This window comes from Colobus angolensis, unplaced genomic scaffold (assembly GCF_000951035.1).
Source record: "Colobus angolensis palliatus isolate OR3802 unplaced genomic scaffold, Cang.pa_1.0 Scaffold96, whole genome shotgun sequence".
In the NCBI taxonomy this organism is placed as follows: domain Eukaryota; kingdom Metazoa; phylum Chordata; class Mammalia; order Primates; family Cercopithecidae; genus Colobus; species Colobus angolensis.
This window is the reverse complement of record NW_012123598.1, coordinates 1,340,780-1,346,246: the sequence shown is the minus strand read 5'-3', so window position 1 is coordinate 1,346,246 and position 5,467 is coordinate 1,340,780. Positions and strand designations below refer to the sequence as shown.

The 5,467-nt window shown below is 45.3% G+C and overlaps 1 protein-coding gene across 1 annotated transcript in view; it reads left to right on the top strand.

The window, feature by feature from the left end:
* Positions 1-3,864: 3,864 nt before the first annotated feature.
* Positions 3,865-5,467, top strand: part of LOC105504921 (zinc finger and SCAN domain-containing protein 5A-like) — a 7,519-nt gene continuing 5,916 nt past the window's right edge. The window contains exon 1 of the mRNA XM_011932567.1: positions 3,865-3,928. The gene's annotated coding sequence lies outside the window, so the exon portion shown is untranslated. The remainder of the gene's footprint in view (positions 3,929-5,467) is intronic.

Genomic DNA, 5,467 nt, shown 5'->3' with positions numbered 1-5,467 from the left:
CTCCACTCCAGCCTCTGATGGATGGTGGGGCCAAGCCTCCACTCCAGCCTCTGATGGATGGTGGCGCCAAGTCTCCACTCCAGCCTCTAATGGACGGTGGGCCAAGTCTCCACTCCAGCCTCTGATTGGTCGCAGGTCAGTCCTTCATGGGGTGTAGCCAATGGGAGGCCTCTCAAAGGCACCGAGGGGTGTTGCCGGGTTCCTTTTGTTAATCAAAACCCTAATTGAGGAAGCTCTTGGGCCTCTTGCTGAAGCCCCGCTCCCAGTTTGTGAATTGTCTTCAATAAATCTGTGCTTTCCTTACTCCGTTTTTTGTGTGTTGTCATTTGTTGCTCTGTTCTTTTGTTACTTTGCGCGTTTCATTCAATTCTTTGTTCAATACGCCTAGAACGTGGACAACTCCATCTGGTAACAGCTCCACGTACAAGTTTTCTCCTTTATGGTGGTGCTTTCAGCCGTGCACATTGCCGAGCAGGATCCACATGGCCATTCTGACTGTCACTTTCAGTTCAGTGTTCAATAAACTACAGGAGAGAGTCAACACTTTATTATAAAATAGGTTTTCTGTTGGACGATTTTGCCCCACTGCAGGGGAAGGTATGTGTTCGGGGCAGGTTTAGGGTCGGCCAGGCTAAACTAGGATGTTTCGTAGGTGACATAATATTAAATGCATTTCTTATCTTCTATATTTTCAATTTACAGTGGGTTTATCAGGTTGTAACCTCACTGTAAATTGAAGAGCATCCATACAATATCGTATACTTAAAATTTGCTAAGAAGAGCGATCATGGGCCGGGCACGGTGGCTCCTGCCTGTAATTCCATTAATTTGGGAAGCTGAGAGTGGTGGATCGCTTGAGCCCAGGAGTTTGAGGCCAGCCTGGGCAACATGGTGAAACCCCATTTCTACAAATAATATAAAAATTAGCCAGGCATGGTGGCTGTATTCCCAGCTGCTTGGGAGGCAGAGGCAGTAGGATCGTTTGAGCCCGGGAGGCGGAGGCTGCAGTGACCTGAGATTATGCCGTTGGGCTCCAGCCTGGGTGACAGAGTGAGGTTCTGTCTCAGAAATTAAAAAAAACAACAAAAATGATAGATCATAAGTGTTTCACCACAGACACACGCACACACGGACACATGGACACACACATGAACACACACCCACACACGCGGACACACACACGGACACACACACACACACGTGGACACACACACGGACACACACATGAACACATGGACACACACACACACAGACACATGGACGCACAGGAACACATGGACACACACACGAACACACACCCACACACGTGGACACACACACGAACACATGGACACACACACGGACACACACATGGACACATGGAAGCACAGGAACACATGGACACACACACAAACACACACCCACACATGTGGACACACACAGACACACACATGAACACATGGACACACACACAGACACACACGGATACACACGAACACACCCACACACGCGGACAAATACACAGACACACGGACAGACACACATACACACACACAAATCAAAGGAAAAAAAAGCAAGCCGGGGTCGTGGCACATGCTCCTAGTCCCCACTACTGGGAAGGCTGAGGCAGGAGGATTGCTTGAGCCCACGAATTAAACAGATAAATAATGAAAAGAAAACAGGCACTATGTGAGTTGACGGATACATTAATTAGCTTGATTGTAGTGATAATTACACCATGTATAGGGATATGTAAACACCAGCATGGTGACCTTAGCCACCAAGGACGGACAGAGGCCAGGAATTGGAGAGCAGCCTGGGCAACATAGCAATACCTCCACCTTTACAAAAAATGTTTATTAATTAACCAAGTATGGTGGTGCTTGCCTGTAACTCCAGATACTCAGGAGGCTGGAGCAGGAGGCTCTCTTGAGCCCAGGAGTTTGAGGCTGCGGTGAGCTATGAGTTTTCCATTGCACCCAGCCAAGGTGACACAGTGAGACCTCGGCTCTAAAAATAAACAAACAAACAAACAAATTTATCCACAGGGGTAGGAGATCGCTACCAGAAAAGCTATAAAATATTGATGAGAGGAAATGAAGAGGGCACAAAAATGGAAAGATATTCCATGTTCATTAATCGGAATAATTCATATTGTGAAAATGACCACATTATTAACAGAGATCCACAGATCCATCACAATCCCTACCAAAATGCCAAACACATTCTTCATGGGAACCGATTACACGTTCCAAGAGGAGAAGATTGGAGGGAATTGGGTAGGTAGATGGTGGTTTTAGGCAGATTCCAGTTCATTCCCCTTAATAACTCCATTCTGAACTCTGACTCACTATCAACGCCTCAATTATTAACAAGGAAAAAATATCACAAAGTATGAGAAAATGCATCAGGAAACAAGTGTCTGAACTTTTTGGCAAAATGACTTTGTGTCGGGCACTTTACTGACATAGTCTTTTTTCATCTTCAAAACAGTACATCAAGAAGGTAATAATTCCCTGGTTCTATTCACAGGGAGTTTGAAGTTCCCGAAATTCAGTGGCTTGCCGAAGATTTCCCAATGATTTAAACCAGAATCGGTGTAATATTAATAGCCCTCCAATGTATCTTCAATGTTAGATGAGAAAGCTTACTCTGAATTAAAAACGAATGAGCCACAATTTGAATGGATTTGTGAGTCAGTCAGCTGATGCTGTCAACCTAATTGTAATCTAATCATGCCTAGCAGTTGTCATTCCACAATGACTCCATGATCCATGCAGTAAAATTCACACCCACCGTTAAGGCTTTTCATGTTGGAGAGGCCTCAGTCAGGGGGTTGAGAACTAGGGAACCCCACAGGACCCTCAGTGTATCTATAAACCACCCTCGCACCGTCCTGGAGTGAATGCAAAGTAGGGACTATGTGCCTTTCTCTGGTTCCCACTGTTTTTACCTAAGGGTAGGTTGGCTGATATCAAACCAGTGATTTAGACTAGTTCAAGCAAAGCTTTCCCGTGTGAATTCCAAGCGTTTGTAAAAGAAAAGCAAATAATCATCACTAATATTTATTATAGACCAGCAATGACTGTATTTTTCAGTATCGTGACATTCACATGTGAAAGGCTTTGCTTAAACTGGATTACATCACTGGTTTGATATTAATCCAACAACTCTCAACATGTCCTTTACTTGACTTGTTAGGATATTACTGTCTGTGTGGCACGAGGGCATAGGATATTACTGTCTGTGTGGCACGAGGGCACCCAAAGTGATTAAAACTTGTGGACCTAGGGCCAGGCGCGGTGGCTCACGCCTGTCATCTCAGCACTTTGGGAGGCCGAGGCCGGCAGATCATGAGGTCAGGCATTGGAGACCAGCCTGGCCAACATGGTGAAATTCCGTCTCTACTAAAAATACAAAAATTAGCCAGGCGTGGTGTTGTGTACCCGTAATCCCAGCTACTCGTGAGGCTGAAGCGGGAGAATCGCTTGAACCCGGGAGGCGGAGGTTGCAGTGAGCCAAGATCGCGCCACTGCACTCCAGCCTGGGAGACAGTGTGAGACTCTGTCTCAAAAAAAAACAAAAAAAAAAAAAAAAAAAAACCATAAAACCAAACAAAAAAACCCTTGCGGATCTATATTTTCTGAGGTCTCCAAATACTTCAGCAATATGACAAATAATTGAGTAGAGCGGGAAAACCTATGTTTTTTGCACAGTAGGCATGTTTAATACATTAATTTCCTATGGGTGGAGTTTTATTGGGAAATGTAATCAACGCTGATCACCTAAAATGGATTACATGGCCCTAAACCAATCATGGGGCGGCGCAGGGAACAGGAAACGGGGCCTGGGTCCCTCCGCTTCTCCATAAATAGACGCAGTTCAGCTCCAGGCCAGTTGGAGAGCGCATCGCAGAGGGAGGAGGTTGGAGGCAGAAGGCGGGAAGGAGGCAAGTATCCAGCGGGGATGTCTGCGGGGTTTAGGAGCTGGTGTGCAGGGGGGTTGGTTTCAGAAAGATTTGGGTTTATTTTCTCATGCATTTGCTTGGAGACCTCGTGAAGGCAGCGGGTCTCCTTTGCACCCCATCATTAGCTCTGGCTTGTTATGTAACCCTTCTGTAAACGAGGAATAATATTAACTTTCTCTTCGTGGGTAGGTTACATTTTAGAGACGGGGTCTTGCTCATAGCCCAGGCTGGCTTGAATTCCTGGTCTCCAGCCATTGGTGGGACTTCACTTCCCGACCAGCTGGGACGACAGGCACCTACCTGCCAACAGACCCAGCTACATTTTTAATTTATCTGTAGAGCTGGGGTCTCGCTATGTTGCACAGGCTGGTCTTGAACTCCTAGGCTCAAACGATCATCCCACCTGGGTCCCTCCAAACTGTTGGAATTACAGGCGTGAGCCACCTTGCCGGCCGCACACCACTTGTTAAAAAGTGTCACTGGATTTTTCCCTTTCCACAGGGTAAAATCAAGCCATTAATGAATGGGCATCAACCTACTAGGCCAATGAGAATCTGAGCTAAGTGTCCCTACCTGGGTGTCCTGTGTGTTTATCTACTCCCAGAATTGAATACTAATCTGCGTACCTGCCTGTATTTTTTCCCGTGTTCCATTGCTTGCTTTAATGGGAAAAGACCTGAGAGTGAATACACGGTGATTTCTAGGAACATGAAACCACTTTTTTAAGAGACAGGCTCTCACTACGTTGCCCAGGCTGTTATCAAACTCCTGGGCTCAAGTGATCCTCTTGCCTCAGCCTCCCGAGCAGCAGCAGGCGCCCTGTGGCAAAGCCACTTTTAAATCCAGAATCTTAGGCTCTCTTTTCTCTCATATTTGTATGCTTTTCTCAAAAAAAATTAATTTGCTTTCAAATTGAAAATTAAAAAGTGTATGTAATTGTGGTGTACAGCATAATGTGCTCTGTAGGATATAAACACTGTAAAATGGCTAAATTGAGCTAATATCCATATGCCTTACTTTATGTACTAACCATTTTTGGTGGTGAGAGTATTTGATTGAAATCTACTCTTTTAGCAATTTCCAAGTATACAATACATTGTGATGAACTGAAGGCACCATGTCGGATTATCTTGAATTCATTTCTTCAACCGCAATTTGTACTCTCTGACCTGTATCTCCCCAGCCCCACCCCAGCCCTCGTAATCACATTCTACTTACTGCTACTGTGAGTCCACTAGGTTTTAAAAATTATTATTTATGTCACCTACTTCTTTTTTAATTTTTTAAGTGATTTTAACTTGTAGTTTAGATTCGGTGGGTACCTGCGCAGATTTGTTACATGAGTATATTGAGTGATGCTGAGGTTTGGGGTATGACTCAACCTGTCACCCAGGATGTGAGGAGAGTACCTGATGGATGGTTTTTCAACCTTCCCTCCCTCTGTCCCTCCAGAGTTTCACTGTTTTGGAGTCCACGTCCTGCTTCCCTTTCCTCTGCATACATGCCCAGGAGCGGGATTGC